The sequence below is a fragment of the Grus americana genome, chromosome 5 (genome assembly GCF_028858705.1).
Source record: "Grus americana isolate bGruAme1 chromosome 5, bGruAme1.mat, whole genome shotgun sequence".
In the NCBI taxonomy this organism is placed as follows: domain Eukaryota; kingdom Metazoa; phylum Chordata; class Aves; order Gruiformes; family Gruidae; genus Grus; species Grus americana.
Genome location: NC_072856.1, coordinates 22385817 through 22409152, shown reverse-complemented (window position 1 = coordinate 22409152; position 23336 = coordinate 22385817). Strand labels below are relative to the sequence as shown.

General features: G+C 44.2%; 1 protein-coding gene across 5 annotated transcripts in view; it reads right to left on the bottom strand.

Moving 5' to 3' along the window:
- PRR5L (proline rich 5 like) overlaps positions 1–23336 on the bottom strand; it is a 79169-nt gene that overhangs the window by 51540 nt on the left and 4293 nt on the right. For 2 of the 5 annotated variants that reach the window (XM_054827125.1, XM_054827129.1), the window contains exon 1: positions 730–1074. The gene's annotated coding sequence lies outside the window, so the exon portion shown is untranslated. The other 3 variants (XM_054827127.1, XM_054827128.1, XM_054827126.1) reach the window with 3 other exon arrangements.

Sequence of the window (23336 nt, the reverse complement as noted above, 5' to 3'; positions counted from 1 at the left end):
GTCACTGCTGGCACGATGCATGGCTGTGGCTGATGTCCTGCAGAGAAGAAGGTGGCAGGGGAAGGGTTTGGCAGTTGAAGGAACCAAAAAGTAGATTATGTCCATGAAAATGAAAAGCACTGTAAATATTCCTAGGGCAGAGAGGCTCTGAGTGCCTGTCGGGGAAACACGGGTGGTATCCCCATGGGGGAGAGGCCCGAGGGTAGAAAGCGATGGAGCTACACTTCACTTTTTTAAGCAGGTGGCCTGCTGCTCATGGCTTTTGTCTCCTCTTGCAGCAGCTACGTGCTAATTCACTTTATTTAGAGAAAGAGGGGAGAGAAATTTCTTTCCCTTCACCCCCGGTTTCAGAATTATTGTATCTCCTGGGGGGAAGGGTTAGACTGAGACAGTTGGTTTGAAAATGACTCACTTGGCAGCACTATGGAACCGGAGGGTCTATTTTTAATATTTTTAAATGGAGAACTTACCCAGGTTTAATGCCTGCGCTTTGCTTCAGAGACACCGCCGGGCGAGGGGAGCCGGCTCAGCCCGCTCCCTTCCGAAAGCCGCCCCCCCCGGTAAACATCCCCTTCGCACCGCCAACGCTGCCCTTTTGATGCCGGCATCGATGGCAGCTCCGGTTCCCCCGCGGGCAGGGCAGGCGCGCCCGGCCGCCCCCGAAACCCCCGCGGCCGCGCAGCCCGCTCCGAGCGGAGCCCAGCGCCCGACAGCGCCTCTCGCACTCACCCCCGCCGGGCTGCAGAGCGGGCGGCTGCGGGGGGCGCGCTGCTCCGCGCCCCTCCGCCGCCGACCGACGGACGGACGGACGGACGTGCTGCCTCTTCGCCGCGATCTGGCGAAATTTGCCACCAACCGGCCAGAATTTTACACTTCCTGGCTGCCGGCCAGCCTTTTATTTTTACAATCTGCCTCTTGCTGGCTCCTCCCAGCAGAGACAAAAGGCGGCCGGGCCGGGCCGAGCTGAGCCGGGCCGGCCTGGCCTGGCCTCGCGGGGTCAACGGGGGTTGCCTCCCCCGGCCTCCCACCCCGCTGCGGCGTGGAAGAAGCCCGCCCCGACCCGGCAGAGTCAGGAAGTTTAAATTCTTCTGACCTTTAGAGAAAGAAAGAGAAGGGAAAGGATGGAGGGGCTCCCGAGGCCCTTCCCGGGGCAGGCCGGCCGGCCCGGGCCCCGCGGGGCCTCCGCAGCCCCGCCTGCGGTCGCTCCCAGGGTCTCGCCGACTCGGCCGAGAGATGCTGGACCTGCTGGCGGCTCCTCGTAGGCCTGGCTCGGGGCGCGGAATGTGCCTTCACACCGAGCTACAGATAAAGAAACGGGTCGTTATGGCCAATAAAAAGTGCAGCAAGGGGGAAGGGGATGAGCCATTTAAAGATGGGGCTTATTTTATTTTGATCTCACGGTTCAAGGGTCCTCTGGCAGCCGCAGCCCCGTGCAGTTTGCTCTGTTCAGCTGTCACAGCCTGCAGCAGGTATCAGACAGGAAACTGCTGAAAAAAAGAAATCACGTGTAATTCGGGGTCCTTAAGGAGATTAAAAAGCCGCAATTAGTTGCAGTCAGCAAGCAATCGCATGGAACATGTAACTCAAAAAGTGACACCGACTTTTGAAGAGCTACTCATGAATTTAAAGCACTGAGATTTTTAGGTGTTTAAGAGAGACGGACCAAATTTGTAAAATAGTATTGTTTTCTCTAGCTGCTTAAGAGGCTTTTGTGAATTAGTTTATGCACAGTACTGCTGATGCTTTGTAACCCAGTGCACTGCTTCTTAGGAGAATTCAAACTGTAACTTTATAACTGAATTGCATCTAGTCCTAAAATAAGAAAAGCTGATGCTACTCTGGAACCAGTATATTAATTCATTGGCCATGCTGGGATCCTCTAACACTTTTAAGTTGTTCTGTAGATATCCATAGCAAACTTAGATGAGAACACTTGCCATATGTGTTTGTAGGAGAGTTATTCTCATGCCTCTCTTCCTCCTTTTCTGTCTCTAGATGTGTAAAACAAAGACTCACTGAGGTACTGTGAACCTTGCCTGCTGCCCATTGCTACTACCAGTTATACAAATAGGATTTACTACTATGAACATGAAATCAGTACCTGGGGCTTGCAGACAGGACATCATTGCAAGCTATATGAACACATACAAAACCATGTTTCCTGTCCCAGACTGGTGTGGCATATGATGAGAGTTGATACCTATCCAGCACATAAAATTTTAGTGCATCTGTTAATCTACTAACAATTAAAAGTGCTTGTTGTCATTCATTCTGCAGCTGCTTTTCAAGCCAACAGTTACTAATCGTTCAGAGACAACACTGCTGAAGTGGAGTTCGAGTGGTTGTCTCAATCTTTGGCTCATGATACACCTGGGAAGTGACTGCCACTATGGGTAGATTGACTGCAGAAGCAAGGGTGTGATTTATCATAGTTGAACTGTTCTTCATGGGCCAGCAAAGATCCTAAGGAATTTACAGGTGAAGAGAATGGTGACCTGACGTACCTGCTAAGGTGGCATGCTCCATCTGAGAGAAATTCTCAGGTTTTCTAAAAAAAAAAATCCAGTACACAAGCTGGCATCTTTCCCCAAATTTAAACTCACATGGTTATGAATCAAAACTTGACAATATGTTTCAGGCATGGGACAAATACCTGCACATGCAGACTTGTGGAACTCCAGGTTTACGAGGGGGAAGCCGTTCGCCATACCCATGTGGTTCTAGCTTCAGAACTACCACCGAGGGATAACATTGCCATGACACAGACTTACCATGACCGTCCTGATGTATGGCTGGACTCCTGCTTGTGGGAAAAGAGGGAAGAAAGAACAGAAAAGGCCCCTGCCACCGCACTGGGAGGAAAGGGGATGTCCTCTGGGATATCCTCATTAGGAAGAAGTGAGGCTTCTATGGAAAGGAAAGAGTCCTTGTCACTGAGAGTGAGAGCCTCCAGTTATCTTACACAGGAGCATAGGTCCTGGAAAGACTTTAATATATGGCAAGGGCAGACAAGAAAGACCATTAAAAACATTATCCCAGAAGAGAGAAATAAAAAACTTAGGTGGGATTCATTTTACCTAACTTTAGCTATCTGAAATTAAGCAAAACACACCTAGCTTTCAAAGTTAGGTAAGGTAAATCCTGCCCTACAACTTACCCAAATTGAATAGGGTTGCAGTGAAAGGGATCTGAAGAGAAAAGAATTATGTTTAGATTGACAGATGAGAAAAATGACTTTTAATAGCTCCTTTAACATCTTTGTTGGTGACATGGACAGTGGGATCGAGTGCACCCTCAGCAAGTTTGCCGACAACACCAAGCTGTGTGGTATGGTCTACACACTGGAGGGAAGGGATGCCATCCAGAGGGACCTTGACAGGCTGGAGAGGTGGGCCCATGCAAACCGCATGAAGTTCAACAAGGCCAAGGGCAAGGTCCTGCATGTGGGTCAGCGCAATCCCAAGCACGACTATAGGCTGGGCGGGGAATGGATTGAAAGCAGCCCTGAGGAGAAGGACTTGGGGGTATTGATTGATGAGAAGCTCAACATGAGCCGGCAGTGTGCGCTTGCAGCCCAGAAAGCCAACCGTGTCCAGGGCTGCATCAGAATAAGCATGACCAGCAGGTCGAGGGAGGTGATCCTGCCCCTCTACTCCACTCTTGTGAGACCCCACCTGGAGTACTGTGCCCAGCTCTGGGGTCCCCAGGACAAGAGAGACATGGACCTGTTGGAGTGAGGGGGCCACGAAGATGATCAGGGGGCTGGAGCACCTCTCCTATGAGGGCAGGCTGAGAGAGTTGGGGTTGTTCAGCCTGGAGAAGAGAAGGCTCCAGGGAGACCTTATAGCAGCCTTCCACTACCAAAAGGGGCCTACAGGAAAGCTGGAGAGGGACAGTTTACAAGGGCATCTAGTGATAGGACAAGGGGTAATGGTTTTAAATTGAAGGAGGGTAGATTTAGATTAGATATTAGGAAAAAATTCTTTACTGTGAGGGTGGTGAGGCACTGGAAGAGGTTGCCCAGAGAAGTTGTGGAGGCCCCATCCCTGGAAGTGTTTAAGGCCAGGTTGGATGAGGCTTTGGGCTACCTGGTCTAGTGGAGGGTGTCCCTGCCCATGGCAGGGGGATTGGAACTAGATGATCTTTGAGGTCCCTTCCAACCCAAACCATTCTATGATTCTATGATTCTTTTTCCCCTTTAGCTTTGGTTAAAGCAAAAAGAGAAGAATATGGTTTCAAAAGAAAACTCCTTGCCTACACACACAAGTGATAATTTACGGACGTCTGCTCTCAGCACTGAAGCCAGTACATGGTGCAAATGGACTGCTGTGCGCTTTGTGTGAGATGAATTGACTTCTGTGGCCTCGTTCAAGTCTACAGCATTGTCTCAGAGAACTGAAAAGCAGGCAAATTGACAACATCAATGATGTTCCTACAGACATTTATATAATGAACGGATATGTGAAAAATAGCTTCAGCCTTAATTTTGTTTTTGACACTCAGCCTCAACACCACACATCCTCTCTGCAGCACATTCTATAGCAAGAGAGCCTTGAGGACACACACGTCCTGCTCTCACACAGTCTGGTGTTCACTAAGAGCCAAACCACAGAGCTGTGACTAACAGATGTGACCTTTTTATTGGTTTGCTTTATAATGCACTTGATGATGGGTTGACTCCAAAACATATTGCCTTTGCTTTGGCTGTGTGATCCAACAGGTCTTCAGCATCATGTGCTTCCCAGAAATGAGTTCTGGGAAAAGACCTACAGTGTGGTCTAAGAGGAGGGCAATGAGCAGAGTCACTATTTCTGAAGAGCATTCCTAATTCTGCCACTAATTTTCAAAGAGCTGAGGCTTGCAGCTGAACCAGGTTAAGAGGTTACTGTTCCTTCAGTTTATTCTTATCCTACCCATCAAAGTTTTCTTTCCCTTTCCATCTGCTGGGATAGAATGTATTTGCTCCAGGTGTTCAAGGGGAGGGAGAGAGAGAGAGAGAGAGAGAGCGGGCCCACAAGCAAGCAAGAAAAAATTGGCCTCAGCTAAAGTGGATGATTTTGACAGCAAAGGATTAGGCAGTGGCTACACTTGAAGTTACCTTGCAGATTCTAGGAAGGAGTGTGGGGCAGACAGCTGGGGGTAAGCTGGGAGCTTCTATCCCAGCTCAGACAGTGAGGACAAGAAGTCTGGCAGTCCTCAGTGACATTATGCAGATTATTTAACAGTGCTGTTCACCTTTTTCTTGGGGCTGTAGTGAGAAAATTCTGTGTATCAGTGATGCTGTGAAGCTTAAACAACTCCTGCAAAGAGAACAAAATAATTTTATTTTTTTCTTTAGTTGTCTTTCAATATTAATTTTTATGGTTTCAAGCTTGGGGAGGGGAACAGAGGGAAACACCTCCAAGCTGGGGGCTGAGGGTACTATATTCTATTAATTTTACAAGTCAAAGCTCTGGCACAAATGATATTCAGGAAATAAAATGTAATTCCACAGGGAAAAATGCAGCTATGCTACATCTGGTGAAAAATAATTCAAATCACAGCTATTCATTGGGAAGAAGGATTCTCAGAAGCTGTACTGCTGAGAGAGACCTAAAATAGCAGGAGAGCAGACAGTAAATTAGACATGCCTGTAATCTGAGATGAGGGGGGGAGGGAAACAGAAACAAGAAAACAATGGGATAGTAGAGTTCATAAACAGAAACTGTAACAAAGGCTTCTGTTAGTGGTACAGTAGTGCAAACCCCCTAGAATACTGCATTCAGTCCTGAACATCTTCTTGTCAAAAAGACATCAGCAAACGTAAAGGAATGAATTTTTTTAAAAAATAAAAGTGATGAGGATTGATTTGGAGACACTGTCATATGAGTTGAAAGAGCTAAATACAGCTGTGTGTGGCATGAAGGACACAAAGCTACAAAAAGTAGGCACCATGGGAGAACAACTATTTGGGTTTACAGAAGTGAGAGCATTATTATTGTGAGGAAGGAGAAACTAGGATGAAACAAGGCAAAAAGATTAGGATGAGTGCTGTTACAATGGCTTGGCTGTAAGATCCATTGCCTGGTGGAGCAGTTGCTCTGGGAGAATTCTTCTTGCGGTATTTTAAATAAGCACAACGCTAGTGTTTATCCCTTGGCCTACCAAGCACAGTGGGCTAGTTGATCTTTTACTGAGGAATTTTCCATCTCTAATTTCTGTGTTTCTAAGGCTTCCTCCTCTGTAGACCACTGTTTGTCACGTCAGTGGCAAACCTCCGAGGAGAAGACAAACAAACTAGCCCCACAGGGAGAGAAGATCTAAATGAAGAAAAGAACTAAAGCATGTTTGTGTGTGATACTTTGCACTCACACCACAAATCGTAGCCAGGCGAAGGCAGTGACAACCAGTCTTCCTTATATTGACCTCTTCTAGAAACCATAATATAAATTTCCAAAGGTCACAAGCAAGCAGAACAGACCTTTCTTTCCATGCTCCTGCTTTAATTCTTCCCATCCTACTCCTGACTTCATTTGTCTCTCCCGCATTTCCATCTGTTCCTTCTCCCTCTTACCTTTCATCCCAAAGGTCAGTAAACTGAGTGTTTAAATTCATTACTTGGAATCTTATACATCCATCCTAAGCTATCTTCAACCTTAGGCATCAGAGTGGTATGTCACATTTTCTAAATACCACATTTCAGCCAGTCCTCAGAGCAGTTCCCATCTTCTCTGACATGTCAGCCATTTTTGAAACACATGGCTGTCCTTTTGCCATTTGTTTTCCCTGATGGTCCTGTTGTGTTTTTTCCTGCCTCCTTAATTGCTTTATCATTGTATCCTCCTTCAGCTTCCTAAGGGTCAGCTTTTTTTTTTGGTCACTTTTCTTCTCCTTTATCTTGTCTCCAGGTAATTTCACATGCACAAAACCAGTTTAATTAGCAGTGCATGTTTGTACTCTCTTCTCCAGTCATATCTCTTTCTTTTCCAGTTTGCTATACTATACTATAAATGCCCTGCCCCACCCCTGCCTATACACATTTATTTGGGCATTGTTTTTAACTGAGACCTTTATTTCTCTAGGTCCTCATATTCAATGTCTAAACTTTGCAGATACTTTCTGTGTGTCTTCTTTCAAATAATGTCCTTACTTATCCACAGACCAATACATCTCAGCCTGACTTTAGTCACTTCATATCAAAATTACTGTGATAGCTTTTCCTCCAGCTTTCAAAAATAGAATCTTCAATCACATCTATGCAGAACAGTGCTACAAATGGCATTGCCCTCACCTCTCACATTGAAAGCAGTACCTTTTACTTTCCATCCCTGTCTTGGCCCGCCCTTCTCTACTTACCACCACAGCTCTCAGCCAGTCTTTGTGTTACTGCAGTTTCTCACATCATAGTTTCACTGAAATTAGCTGTGATTGCCACTGAAAAAGGCCATTTCACCCTCACACTGGCTTTGGCCATTAGATCTGCCCAGCACTGTCCCTTCCTTGTGCCACCAAATACCTACGTGACTGCACAGAAAGGAAGATGAACTGGGTTACAAAAATGACACTGCCTTCACTCCCCGTGGGGAGCTTGACCTAACTCTGTTCTGTTGATGGCATTGGAAGAAGTCAATTGGACCCACTGTTGTGTGAATCACACAGTGATACCAGCCTAAGAGCCCAGGAGAACCTCAGTGTGTGCCCTTAGTGTGAGGAAAGCCCCAAATGCAGCACTGCAAGCTTCTCTGCCATGTGTGCTGCCTTGTTGTGAGCCTGCTCCATGGGCTCACTTGCAGGTCATTTAAGATCTGGAGGCTGTGCCAGGAAAGAGGTCACTGTGGTAGGTAATTTTGGCAAGGTGACCAACGGCTCAGTTACCAGCTGCGGAGAGGTCTGATATTTCATGTATCAGCTGTCTGCTGGCAACAACTTTGGGTTATATTGTCTTTCAAAGTTGCACATCCAAAAAAGTATGCACACGGTATAAGACATCTTTCTTACGGCAAAACAAGTGAATCACTAGGTGTTAGATAACTCTTATTGGTGAATAGATGCCAAATCACGCTGTTGTAATTACAGGAGGTTTCTAAGGTGCCTTCTTTTATTCAACCCTGACTTTCTGTGATTCATCTGTTGGTTTTCAGTCTGTCCTTTTTTCACTTCCTACACCTCACTTGCTGACCATGCTATGCTCTGAGGGACAGAAGCACTCCAACACAGTGAAAGCCATGACCAGGGGTAGAGCTCTCTTAGTGAGAAAAAACAGACTTTCCTCCTTAAAACACCTAAATGCATTCAACACTGTTACTTTGATGTAGCTGTCAGAGCCTGCTGAAGTCAACAAATCTGTGTGGACGCAGCAGAAGGACATGTTCCCCTCCTGAGCTGACTGGCACAAGAAACAGTTTAGTCAGGGGCCAAGAAGAAATCATGTGTTGCACCAGAAGTGATCACAGTGGCTCTGTCAATATTTATATTCAGAAAGAATGTGGGAGAGACTTGAACCCTCCCAGCCGTCCCACAGCTGGTGGGATGATGAGCAGACATGCCTTTTCCCCTCAGAGCAGGTTTCTCATTTGTTGTCCTGTGGCATATGCCACTAATTTGGCACAGTAGCTGACAACTTAGCCTCACCTCCCAGGGGTGATCCTGCCTTCCTTGAAAAAGGGAGGAATGACAGAACGCAGCTGGGTGCCATAGTCTGGGTTTACAGCTCGGTGCTTATTTACTCGTCGGCTCTTGACTCCCACTGTAAATGCCAGGTCATTTCTTACAGATGTAGCAGTGCAGAAGCTGAGCCAAACTGGAAATGCCTTTAGTAGCTAAAAGATCTTATTTTGTCTGTCCAGGAATGGCATGCTGTGGGGGAGAAGGCTGAGGAGCGTGAGTGGAGAGAAGAAACCTCTTGGACATTCAGAGTTTATCTATACAGAAAAAGGGACTGCCAGAATTAGTGAGTTATAACTCTGTAACTATATCCCTCTTTCTTGACCAATTAAACTCCTTGAATAGCTCTCATCTGGCGCAGGAGTGTCAGTGAATTCTGGCATAGAAGTGATGCATACAGTGAGGCTATACTGTAGGATTAATCTAGATAGGCTGAGAAGGCTTGGTCGACAAATGGGGACATTTAAAGGTGGACTGCATTTGAATATACAGAGTAAGATGCAAATACCCACAATATGCACAGCTTGTGGTAGTTATGTGGATGGTAAAGTGAAGGATAGCTTCATGGAGTATTCCTCCATGTTATCAGATGCCTCTGATCCCAAATTATCTATTGTTATCAGATAGAGCCTTTGTACCACCAAGGCACCGTAAAGCAGGAGGAAGGATATAAGACGCTAAAAGTGCTGCTTAAATGAAGATGCAGACTGTATCAATCTTCTGCATAGCATGAGTCTTTGCAAGCTAATAGGGCCTGTGCACTTGTGGAATTCAGCTTGTGATTGCCAGATTAAATGTATTTAACTAGAGAATCCCATATGCACGTGTTCATATTGCTTATGAGCAATACTGTACGGTGGCCAAATGGCTGTGTGTACAGACACACTCTCCTCCAGAGAGCTAACATGGGTGTTTGAGCACCAGCTGTGGAATCTGTGTCTAGGGCTCTGCATTTGTGGGGAAGAGAGTCATATCCTAACTGCGCCAATATCAATCTAGGCAAATCTGTTTGACACATCTCCAGTTCTCGGAATTTTTCTCGTCTCTCGGGTTTTATGATTTATTTTCAAAAACTCTCCACAGAGACTGTTCTTTATGTGGAACTTACCCTTCTGCCAGGCAAGACTGGAATTTCAGCCATTCATAAAGGAAATCCCAGATTTTGTGTGCATATGTGTGTAGTGCCGACTCACTGGAACAGACACAGGGACAACACTTTGGCTTTGCAACCAAAAAAATTCAGCAAATAAAACAGCCTGCCTCTTTTCCTTCCCTGCCTCTCTCCCTTCCTCCCTTCCCCACCATTTTCACACCTTGCTGAAACATGTGAAATCAAACCAGCAAAAACATTCTAAGTAAACAGTAATTTACTCTGGATTATTAGTCACCGGATCCACGCGCACCATGCCCTGGGCAGGCATCCTCTCTCACATCCTCCCTCTGCAACAGAAAGTGCATCTGCTAGGTCATGGCTAAGGAAAGGCACAGTCCTGAACTGTGGAAAAAAATAGCTTTAATGAGACCTCAGTAAAGCAATGCCTGGGCTTGCACTGCATTACATCATGGGCCAGGAGGTCTACCAAATGAGGCACATATGCAACAAAGAGCAACAGACTGTGGTATTCATCTGCAGCTGGGGAATGTGCCTTATGAAGGGACTCTGGATCAGGCTGCACCTAGCACGTGGGGCTGCTTAGTGAGGGAGAGGTGATATTCAGGCCTAGGCAGGTGATTTTGGAAGTGAGAGGCAAAAGCAAGTGCAGCTACATGTTGTCCGACAGATCCATTTTCACCATGAATGATCGACCTGTTTAAAAATGAGTAGTTCTACCACTGACAGACGCTTGCTTAGTTTAATTGTACAATTGTTACAAGCAACTGGAAATAGGGAACCTATCTGATTGCATAAATCTCAGCTCAGGGAGGTTAGCAGGGACCCCAGCCAGCTTGCGTTTGGTTACTAGGCAATCTAACATATTAATGGCCAGAATAGATCTCTTTGGCTCAGTCTTCTGCCTCCAGCAGTAGTCAAAAGTAGATGCTTTGGATGGACCACAGGAACAGGAAAGACATATGGAAAGATGACTTTTCTCAGTTATCTCCACCGCTATTTTTACCTGTATTAGCAAAGTTAAAGTTAGCAAGAGGTGTTTCCTGCACTTCAATCACTTGTCCTCTGCAATTGCAGATGTGTTTGAATTTATTTTCACATCTATGTTTTCCAAAGTCTGCGAAGGGCAGATGTCTTGCTGGGGAAAACTCCATGGCATAAGGATGGCACAAGTTCCTGGGAGGAGACAAAGAGAAATAACTGGGTTAACATGAGTTAAGCTATGTTGCTGCCAAATACGTAACCACAGCCTGAACTGCAAAGTCAATGAAGTCAATCCTAACTAGCCATAATCTGATTCTAAATTGTCCCCTTCTCTACACACAGTGGTCATAAAATTAACAACAAAAAAAAAAGTCTTCCTCTGTTATAAATGTGTAAGTTTAAGCAATGAACTCTTCTTCTGTCACCTCCATTACCCTTGAAAAAGACATTTTGCTGACATAAAGATATTTTTTTCATCTGATGAAAGTTGCAGTATGCAGCAGTGCTGGTCAGGGGAATGACAGTCAGTATGCACAGGACACAGACTGCCTGCACCTACCCTCTTGCATGAGCCTGGCAGCAGGGAAAAGAGGGTAGAAAGAATCAAGATTAACATCTGACCAGGGAAGATGTGAATTCTTGTAGCTGCAATGTGTTATTACCACTACAATGAGCTTCCAGTGTTTACTGTACACATACAGATTGGTATGCAAGGAGATGGCTGTCTGAATAAATAAACAGAAAAGGCCAGGGTCCAAGTCTGTCTGAACAATAGACTGGGGAGAATGCGAGCCTCCTCTTTAGCTGGACTTCCCTCCAGGAAACCCAACTCGTAATAAAATCCTCGTGTATCCTGTGCCCTAGTCTGGGGGTGTTGACTCAGTTCTAGCTAATCATGTAGATCGTATTTGCAGAAGGAGGTGAGTGCAGGGTGCTGGATGCAGCCAAGAAAGTATTCTGGAAGAAACCTCCCTGCTCTAGATGGGAGGAGAATTGTCCTCAACATTTTGAGAGAGGTTCATCTGTTCAAGTGCCCCCAAATGTGACTGCTGCTTTAGCCAAGTCACTGGCCACATATCAGACCTAAAAATCTAAAAACTTCTCTCCTGCCTCCTTATCTTGAGAAATGGGAACAGTTGTCCAAACACAGCGATTCTCATGACTCCAGCAGAAGGAGATTTTTAGACTCTGAGGCTCCCACGTCAAGATGCCTGGGGTTTGAACTGCGCAGTATTTGAGGCTTACCTATTTGGATTAGTGAGTCTTCTGAACATGAAGCTTCTCTTCAACATATGAAAAACTAAAAGGCATCCATTTTTCAATTTGTGGCTTTAAGCTGACCAAGAGAGAATTGGGACAGGAAGTTTCTAACTGAGGATCAATATCCAAGCCCAAACCTGGGCCATAAGAAAAGCAGTTTTCAACCTTTTGTAATTAACAAGACAAATACTTTTTTTTTTTGGGGGGGGGGGGGGTGGGGAGTCTCTGGAACATTTTATATACTACTCATGTTTGTCAATTAGAAGCTCAATAAATAAAGCATCTGACATCTAGTTAATAAAATGCTGTAATTTTAGAAAAATTAAATTACAATGGCTGTGATGTTATAATCTGTACTGGTACTGATCGCTGGCTTCCAACAGTCAGAAGTCAGCAAGTATTCCATTGCCTGTACTCTTACTTTTTATGGATTGATAGTGGTTCATAGTTCACAGATTGATTGAATTGATTGACACTGTTTTGGAGCTTCTGATAGGAGTCTTGAAAATAAGGAAGTTAGGATCTCTATGTGCTTTAGTGTTTTGAAAGTCACTTAAGAAATAGCTTTTTTAATATGCTGCATACTTATATATGAAACTGGTTAGGTCATTATACTTGTCTTTTGAAAACCAAAGCAGAGCTTCCCCCCCCCCAGAAAAAAAAAAAAAAAAAAGAAGTATTTTCACCTCTTTTAGCAGGATTTGGAAGTAGACTATTCCTATTTTTACATTTCCTGTTCCAGGAAGGAAAGAGGGGGTTTTAATTTTTAATTTATTTTTTTTACTACAGACTTTTCTTTCCTAGTTGAATCAAATCTGAATCAGTGGTGATATTGAAAGGGTTATGCTTCCTGTTTGTTTCTGCTTAAGAAAAAAAGTTCTAGTGTGAAAATGCAGCATATTTTTCTGTAACTAATTAACATCCCACTTTTTCTCCAAACACTGTTTAACAATGTAAGTCCTTACATCAACCAGTATCTCAAATGTCTTTCCTTTTAGAAATGCAGACAGGAAAAATATCAAGGATGCTATGAGTACTCTTTCTGCTCTACTGTACAAACCATTTTTCTCTGGGACTTCTGCCCCTGCCTCAGTTTACTGAGTTAGAGCATTTCCAGACTATTTTTCCTAATTAAATGTAGCTGGGAGGATCCTGAGTACTTAAAAATCACATTGAATCTGATCATAAAAGCAGAGGCAAACGCTAGTCCAAATCCAATTTGGGTTGCAATATGCTGATTTTTACCCAGGACATGGGATTCTTTTCGCAATTCCACTTTTTTCCCCTCTTTCTATAGTTATATTGCAATTTTATGTGCTGACTCAGCTGACACATTCCACTCTAGAAGTGGCTGCATTTTCAGCAACAATTGTTTACCAGTTATAGAAGTTGTGAGATATTTTAGAAGGTATGGAATAAAAGAACGTCTTTTCCTCACTGTTATCAGTACAATTACAGCAATGACATGTCACTTGCTGTGATACTGTGTAAGTACTAATTCACTAATGATCATAGTCTATGGAAAAGCAAAAATTTCACTTGGTCCATTTCGTATATGGGGAAGAAGAAAGAAAAAATTAAGAATCTGATTTTCACTAGGTCCTCTCAACTCCTCTTAAAAATCAGGTAAGGTTACATCTGCATGGAAAGGTCAAGTAGACCAAAAATCTGTAGAGCAGATGCTCTACACACACAGCTGATACTGAGAATCTGACATGCACACTATACATATTCCAGGTTTTTTCAATTCAAACCACCTTCATTTGGGTCCCCTGGACTGAATGCCTATTGAGGTCTGAGCACGCTAGGTGCACTTCTGGGTAACATTTTCAATTTAATTTCACTCAATAGAATCTGGTCCCTGCACTCCAAAATCAGGCCCTGATACAAAACGAAACACAGGCAACAGAGATGATGGGGAGATTTGCATCAAAAAATACACTTCTAATCTGAACTAAAACACTGGTGAAGACACATTGTAAGTATTGCTGGCGGGACTGCTGTAGCGCTTATATTCTGTGCCACACTTACCTCACTTCACATTACAACCACAATGCAGAGAAAAGGCATAACAGACTGACAGGTGGTTCTGTTGTTTCCAGATTGATACATGAGGTCCTACTTTTAGGCACCTCTCCTGAGGTATAAAGTAACTATATTTCTGTAAATTATAACACTTTGTATCTGAAGATACAAGGATTCTTTCTGCTTAATTTCCAGACATGCCGATTCAGAATAGTTGGTGACACTAAGCCGCTTTACTACCAAAAACCTGTGTTTATGTTGATTTAAGCAATATTTTTACTGGTGGAAGCAATTTTTCTTCAAAGTAGTGCTTCAGCTCCATGGTATTTGTGTCACTGCATGATGAAGTTGCATAATGTTACATTACTGTGTCTTGGCAAGATATCACAACATGAGAATTCAGGCAGCAATGCTCCCACGTAGCATTGGCATGAAGAGTTACAGCAGAGAATCCTTTAAGGCGTGACTTACACCACTGTATTTACATTGCCTTTTGTAATCACAGATTTGTATGGTATGTGGATATGCTAAAACTGTAAAGTCAGCCACCGATGTCCAGCCTTTCTGTTGCATGCATAGATTCTCTTCCTGAGCTGCCACAAATCCTCAGCAAACACAGTTGCCAGAGGAACACTCTACCAATACAACCATGTCTGCAGTTGTCTTCCTGAGTTCCTGTTCCCCAGGTAGTGGCTCTTCTGCCACTACAACCTGTCACAGTGAGGATGCACAGCCTGGGTAAAAGCAACCAAGTACCCCAGTGACAGGGCAACATCAGTAGCTACAAGCCAAGGAATGGCTTCCTAGGGTTGATGTTAGAGTCGTGGTCATTGGGTTTACCAACTTCAAGTAAGGTAATTTTATAACCATGTCAGAAGATGTTTTTAACAGAGAAATACTAGGGAGCCCGATTTAAAAAACAGCTATCAAAACAAACCAAAACAAAACAAATTCTAGGTTCAGCTACATCATTTTTTAAGGCTGTGACACTCCTCAGTAGCCCTTTGATTCATTCTCTGGTACCATGAGGTATCATGCATCAGTTGATGCTGATCTGTGGCATTGTACAATGCTGTCATTGTGGGGACAAGGAATGAAGTCGGATTGTTTGCCAGATGTACCAGTCAGCAGGAAACAAAACAACAAGCACACCAATGCTTTGGTGCTCTTCTCAGCATGGCAAAAGATTCAGATAACACATCAAACTACATATCTTGGCTGCCAGGATTAAATACAGCATGTCCTAAGAGGCTGGGGTTTTTGCAGTCTCCATTCTGCAGTTTACCGAGAGGAAAAGCCATAAAATGTTCTGAATTTACCATGAAATCACCATAGCCTGTTGTGATTTTTTTTTTTTAAATCAATGAAATTAAAAAGAACCAATGGGGTACTTAGTGTACAAACACAAGAACTTCATGCTTTCCGATGTGAGGAACTGATGCAGAGTACAGTTCCCGTCTCTGCCAGCTGCCTCTGTCCCCCTCGGCCAGGGTGCTGGCCTGCCACCCCTTGCCCACACCACTCACTCCTGTTGTTACCCTGCCCTCCTTCAAACCAGACCTGCCAAACCTCATGTGCTGAGCGTGAGAGTCACTTCACTGACAGCCCCCCCCGCCACACCACAGCTTAGTTTGTACCTCACACAGTGTCCCAGCCACCGCTCTGCATCCCTTGCAGATGCAGAGCTGCTGGGCACAGCAGAGCATGGCTGTGTGGCCTAGGACAGTGCTGCCTGCAGCACCACAAAAGGATGTATGAAAAACGTTTTTGTTTCTTCTCAACTCCAAACATCTCTCTCATGCTTACCGCTCCATGCCTGTTGCCATTACAGAGTTAGGGTCCCCGCAGCTCTGAAAATACACTTATGCTTTTATCTTGGTGTACCTCGTTGTTCCCAGTCTGTTCCATTTCTTAATGAGGAGGGAACTTGTGCTGACTCCTCTAGGAGAATAGCAAAATGAACATCAAAGGCTGTGAGACACTGAAATGAAATAAAATACTTAGATTTTGGCCAAATCTGACTTTGGTCTTTCTTAGAGAAGGTATAGTTCTCCTGAGCCTTGTGGACTCAGGAGAAAGAAACCTTGGCTATCATGTCAAACACAAAACAAAAATGCATAGGCAGTGGAGGCAGAGATACACATCCTGGGGAGATTATAGGGATATGACCTCAGAGTCCAGGCCTTGGCTAAGGACATGAAAAATTACAAGAAGGGTTTATTCAGGTACATAGCACAGCAAAGCAAACTAAAAGAAACCCTCCTGATGAACAAAATGGGAGACCTGGCTACAACAAACATGGAGAAGGCTGAGGTACTCAATGACTTTTTTGCCTCAGTCTTCCTGTAGAGGAAGATCAGGTTTGAGACCATCTAAGGATCCTGAAGGTGCACAAGTCCATGGGATCTGATGAGATGCATCTGTGGGTCCTGAGGGAACTGGCAGATGAAGTTGTTAAGCCACTATCCATCATATTTGATCATGGAGCAGATCCTCCTGGAAACTCTGCTAAGGCACATGGAAAATAGTGAGGTGACTGGTGACAGCCAACATGGTTTCCCTAAGGGCAAATCGTGCCAGACAAATTTGGTGGCCTTCTACGATGAACTTACAGCGCTGGTGGATAAGGGAAGAGCAACTGATGTCATCTACCTGGATTTATGCAAAGCATTTGACACTGTCCCGCACAAGATCCTTGTCTCTAAATTGGAGAGACGTGGATTCAATGGATGGACCACTTGGTGGATAAGGAATTGGCTGGATGGTCGCACTCAAAGAGTTGTGGTCAACGGCTCAATGTCCAAGTAGAGATTGGTGACAAGTGGCATTCGTCAGGGTTCAGTATTGGGACCGGCGCTGTTTAACATCTTTGTCGGCAACATGGATAGTGGAATTGAGTGCACCCTCAGCAGCTTTGCCAACAACAGCAAGCTGCATGGTGTGGTCGACATGCTGGAGGGAAGGGATGCCATCCAGAGGGACCTTGGCAGGCTGGAGAGGTGGATCTGCATGAACCTCATGAAGTTCCACAAGGCCAAGCGCAAGGTCCTGCACATGGATCAGCGCAATCCCAAGCACAACTATGGGCTGGGCAGAGAATGGATTGAGAGTAGCCAAGGAGAAGGACTTGGGAGTATTGGCTGATGAAAACCTGAATATGACCTGGCAATGTGCACTTTCAGCCCAGAAAGCCAACCTGGGCTGCATCAAAAGAAGTGCGACTGGTCGAATGAGGTGATTCTCCCCCTCTACTCCTCTCTCATGAGACCCCACCTGAAGTACTGCATCCAGCTCTGGGGTCCCCAGTACAAGAAAGGCATCAACCTGTTGGAGTGAGTCCAGAGGAGGGCCACGAAGATGATCAGAGGGCTAAGGCAGCTCTCCTATGAGGACAGGCTGAGAGAGTTGGGGTTGTTCAGCCTGGAGGAGAGAAGGCTCCCAGGACACCTTATAGCAGCCTTCCAATACCTAAAGGGGGCCTACAGGATAGATAGGGAGGGACTCTTCATCAGGGTGTGAAGTGATAGGACAAGGGGTAATGGTTTTAAACTGAAAGAGGGTAAATTTATATTAGATATTAGGAAAAAATTCTTCACTGTGAGGGTGGTGAGGCACTGGAACAGGTTGCCCAGAGAAGTTGTGGATGCCCCCTCCCTGGAAGTGTTCAAGTCCAGGTTGGATGGGGATTTGAGCAACCTGATCTAGTGGAAGGTCTCCCTGCCCATGGTGGGGGTGTTGGGACTAGGTGATCTTTAAAGTCCCTTCCAACCCAAACCATTCTATGATTCTATGATTTTTTGCCTGCCACTAGGGTCCCAAATGGCCCAGGGCAAGTCAACAGAGGTATTTCTGGCTTGGCCACCCTACCTGTGGTACCACACCCCTGTCCTGCACTGCGAAGGCCTGTTCACGCTCCTTCCTCATGCTGCGCTTGCCTGGGCAGAGCTCACTGACCAGCTTGCACCCAGGCACACTCACCCCATTATGTATGTTCAAATACATGTATGAACACTGCTGGTAGGTCATTCTGTTTGGCACTTCATGCTGCAAGAGTGCTCACGGTAAATCCCAGCCTGTTTCTGACTGAAATAGTCCCAATGCTGGCAAAAGAAATGCAGGGTTTAGGGTTTCATTGCTTTCAAATGAAGCTCGTTATGTTTCCATCCAAACCATTCCTTTGGGAATTGGAACTCTGAGATACAATAAATGCAAACACAATGGTTACAGGTATTTCTTCTAGAGAAAGTTGATATTAATTTCTGTTAAACATGCTGCATTTACTATGCAATAGACGACGTGCATTGGGGATGAAGACTCCTTCCATATATCTCACATAATCTGCTCGAAGAGCTTTCCTTAAAAGAAAGGTAATTGGTTTGTACTATTTTGTATTTCATTCTTATCCTATTTGTAAGAGGCCAGCAGAGAGCTAGGTGGATTCAATTTGTTTGTGGCATAATGTTTCGCGTAAACATAATCTGAAGCCTAAACATAATCAGATAATTTCTGCTGTTCTGAGGTGAATAGAAATGCAAGCATAAAATTAAGCAGCTCTCACAGCACACAATGCGCTCTTAGTTTATGATAGGCGTCAAGTGAGGAAATTGCGTTATTCCCTCTTTAGAAAGAACTAAATCTATGTGAGGGTGATGGCTGTCTCAGGCCAGCTTATTTAGTACTGACAGTCATAGGAGTCCTCATCAGAGCCCTTATTCCCCATATGTGTGTGCAAATACACATGCACACACACACAGAGGCTGTAGCCACAACTGGCCAGCCACAGCAGGTTCAAGACACTGAATGACACCTCTTGCCTCTGAATAACTTGAGAGAGGAATTTCCACGACAGAGCAGATCATTAGTCCACAGCATTCGTCGCCTCACACACCCTGGTCACTAATATCAGATATTTTACAAAACTCTGCAGAAGACAGTAAAGTATAGGCTGCCAACAGGAAGCTTCTTTGAGAGGCTGGCTCATGTCCTGAAATTATAGATGCACAAACACAGCTGCATTTGCACTATTTCTAAAAGGCCACAGGCGAAGCATCTAATATACATTTATATAGATATGAAACACCCTTCTGGGGATTTACTACTTACACCCGAGGAAGTGAACAGTGCCAGCAGCAGATAAATAATGAAAAATCAATTATATTTTAAAGAGCCCTTTAATTTTAATAGTCCATGGTGATGTCAATAATACAGGGAAGGACATTTACCCTTATGATGCCTTGGTAATTTAAGCATGTGGTTGTGATGAGGTAGAGCTTTAGCAGAAGAAAGAGGGATAAAACTTATATTCCAGTTTCTTAGTTTTTACAATTCTGCCCTTCTGTTTTGAGGCATTACTAGAGGCTTTTCTGAGTGTATGGGGTTTATCTCATCTTTTCTGAGTTTTAAGCCACCCAAAACAATCAGAGAAAGAAACTACTTTTTGAATGTTTTCTGTTGCAATTATATGTGTGATCAAGGCATTGTTGAAATAAATTGAGGCTTTATGATTTTATTACTATTTCTTAGCACTTAAACCTGGACTTCCTTGAACTAGCCAACATACTAACATAGAATGAAAAGACAATCCTACCTAGTAAGGCTGAAATAAGCCCTTCATAATTGTCATTTCAAACCAATAAAAGGCAGTAACTGCAGCAAAAGGGGCCTGAATGACTCCAGCATTTCCTTGATAATGGGATATGAATCCTTTTGCTTACTGAGATGCAATTTAAGCTAATGGTGACTGTTCTCTTGCCTATTCTCATGCAAAATAAACTGATGGGGTTCTTGTTGCAGCTCTGGCTCACAGTCACAACTTTTTAGCTCTGCAAGCAGCCTAGGCTGCAGGACCAGTGACACAAGGTGAATGTGGAAGTGCAATTTCTTGAAGTACCTAAGTTCCTGAGGCCAGCTCGATCTGCCACTGCCCAGGGTGCACACAACAGCCCAGCACGTTTCACACATCTGCCTTTATCACAAGTGCAAACTGAGCACAAGCAGTGGTTGAACACTGGCCTCTTGGTGCATTTTGTGTGGTGCCCTGCAAATCTACAAGCAATTCACGTTACAGAAGCCAGCAGCTCTGTGTGCTCTACACTTACACTCTACACCTTGCTTTGGAGAACGTCACACTGGTTTATTCACAAGCTTTTGTTCATCTGCAGGCAGCATTCCCATTGCAGGGGGATGAGCCAGTGCATGAGTGGCTTCCTGCTGGGAGGCCCCTGGCACCCAGTGGTTAAAGCCAGGCAGTGCAGAGGACAGTGATCAAGTGGGGTTTAGGCTGTGGAAAAGTGGAAGGGAAGCAAGAAACTTCAGCAGAGTAAAAATGGTTAAACAGAGAATTGTGTCACAGTGACCTCGGATTGTGCCTGCAGCTGATTACAATGGGCTGTGATATAGCAAACTTTGTAATGAATACAGAATATTAAACTGATGAAATGCTGCTACAGCTGATTTATTGATACTGGCATCACTGCACTCTCAGAGTTGATCCTTGATGTTTCACTCAGTTCTGAAGCCTAAACTGGCCAGAGGTCACCAAGGTGGCCTAGGGCCCCATCGCCGTGCAGAAAACTGCTCTCCTGCCAGTATTGGTTCCCAGTAATAGATCCTACTAACTACTTGCTACTGAAGGTAAGTGCCTCTGTTGAAAGAAAGAAACCATGCAACTGAAACGTGTGTGCTTGCGGCTTGCTGTTTTATGTACCATGTCTTGAAGGAGCCCTTTCTGGCAGCTGTTGTCAACTGCAGTTACCCTATGAAATTCAGCATATTCAAACTCTCCCTTGCTGCCATCCCCTCCATATTGTTGCTTGCACAGGGTGGTGGTCACCTTCAGTGGCTGAAGGGGAGAGCTGGGAGCCCGTGCTGGTGCTGGCCTCTGCTTCGTTGTCTAGCCTCAGCATGGCTAAGTCATGCCGAGGGACACTGACATTCAAAAGGAGAGCAGGGAGAAAGAAATGTCCCCTTTAATGAATTTTAAACTTCATATTTATCCTTTGCCAACTCTGTGGCTTGTTGACTTTTTTGCTTTTCTAAGAGAGATTAAATGTCTTGCTTTTGTCCCTGGTGGCTTGCTCCTTCTGTCTTGCCAGAACTAACTCTGCTGTGGTGTCAGGGTTGCAAATACCTCAAGGAAAATGTTTCAAAGCATGCTTTAATTTGCTTTAAAAAAACAGATGCAGTTCCATTGATTTGAGATACGTTACATAGAATTTTCTCCCAGGAGTTTTGTGAGCATCAATGAATCGTTACATCAGGATGAGACCTTGGATAAAGAAAGTTCTAAAAACTTGGTATTATGCTTAGGCCAAATGCTTTCTGCTGGAAAATACCCAGCTGCTTTTTGTCCAGATGACACTTTGCAGTTTGAACACATTCATGATCTTGTGAAATGGCACAGTCTGACCTGTCTATGAAATTTTATGGGGACCATCTTGCAGCAGGGGGGGAAGAAAATTAGTTTAGATAAACTATTAATATGCAAGTGCCTTCACAACAGTGCTAGGCTGCTCACTTTCCAGTTTTAATACCAACAAGTGTCCACAGACTTACATAGCACACAGAGATTATCTGTTAGCACAGAGCCTTACAGATCACATCTGTCAGCAGTGGCCTCACCCTCTAATTTGCAGTCCCATTTGAAGAGTCTCAAGTATCACCAATTCACATTGAAAAGGCACTAGCTGCTTCAGCTGAGAGGCCAGGGAGGAAGGAATACTGTCATCTGAAAGACGACTGAGCACTGACACCGGAGTACAAACCCAAGTATTAACCACATGGGTTTGCTCCATTCCTTAAAAAATCATAACAATAAAAACTTGTCAGGATGATAACTGTTTAGCAAGTAGGGATGGGGCCAAATGCTACATGAGTGCAAACAGGAAAGATCTTGATTTTACATTACCTGCACCTTGTTTAGCCACTGCAACAGACAACAGGCTGACAACGCACAGGGTGCACAGCCATGCAGAGTCAGGCTAACTTTGCTAATCATGCCCATGAAGTACCCCCAAATGGTCCTACCCTACTCTCACTTTCAAAAAATTAATGGGTTTCACCAACAGAAATAAATGTAGGAAATTTTAAGATGGAAAGAGTATAAAACAGACAAGTCCTTAAGGCAAGGATTACCCATCAGGTCCAGTGATCAATACAGAAACTTTCCCTAATCACACAGACCAATCAATTTGTCTGAATTGCAGTAAAAAAGAAGTATGTGTCAAAATGCTAAATGCAAGAGCCTTGTTTTCATGCCTGCAAAGGTGTATAAATCAATGCACATTCAAAGGTTGCTGTCAATTAGTCTCATTTGTATAGCTTTTCAATATTTTTAACTGCTTGGTGCTTTATTTCAAAAAGACAAACATACTTAGTGCTTTCTGTCTGTAAATCTGAAACTTCTTCATAAAAGTAGATATAAGTAGCCTTGGCCATCTTTTACCTAAGAGAAATCTAAGGGCTTTGACAGGCAAGCTGTGACAAATCTTGCTGTAGCATCCAGAGAAATTATAACTCCAATTCTCTCTCCCTCTACTGGATACAGCTGTCTCTGCAGCTGGATTGCGAGAAGGGAAGGTGTGTCTGATGCTCTAACACCCCAGTGCCATGTCTCTTGTCTTAACTGGCTGAAGACAAAGATGTTTCAAAGCTAATGCATGTCTGCATCCTAGTGGATGCTGCAGAAGCAGGCTTTTCTCCTGCTGACTCTCCTGTGGAGCTGGTAAGCAGGCAGACAGGTGACTGTTTGGAAATCCTGTACCCTGAAACTCTGCAGGGCTTACCTGCAGACTGGCTGGGGCACGGAGCTTTTCTCTAGGTCACCACATAGTCTACATCCAGTTTGATCAACTTATACTTGATGTCGTATCTCTACTGCATTAATTCAGGAGTTAAGTCCTGCATCTTCTAATTTGGAAAAGGATAAGTAACTTTACTACTAGGAATCTGCTCTTTCTTATGAGCATTAGGATGCTGTTGACATCGTATCAGCTTCTCACCTTGTGACATGAACATATGGAAGTAAAGGAAAAAGGAATGGGCAAAGCTCCCTGATTATTTTCATTATTTTTTTAAAATGCAAGACAAGGACAAATTATTATTTCTTTTTTTGAAAACAGAAAAAATCTGCTTTGATATTAAATATTTTCACTCACAATGCAGAGAAATTTTAGAGTTATTTTTAAAATTATATTATTATTGTTGCACTACAGGCTTTTAGAATTCATCATAGTAGCTATTTCAAATAAAGACAACACACTGTAAAATTGCTGGTACTGAGCAATTACAGTTCTCACATAGTGGAGGCCAGATT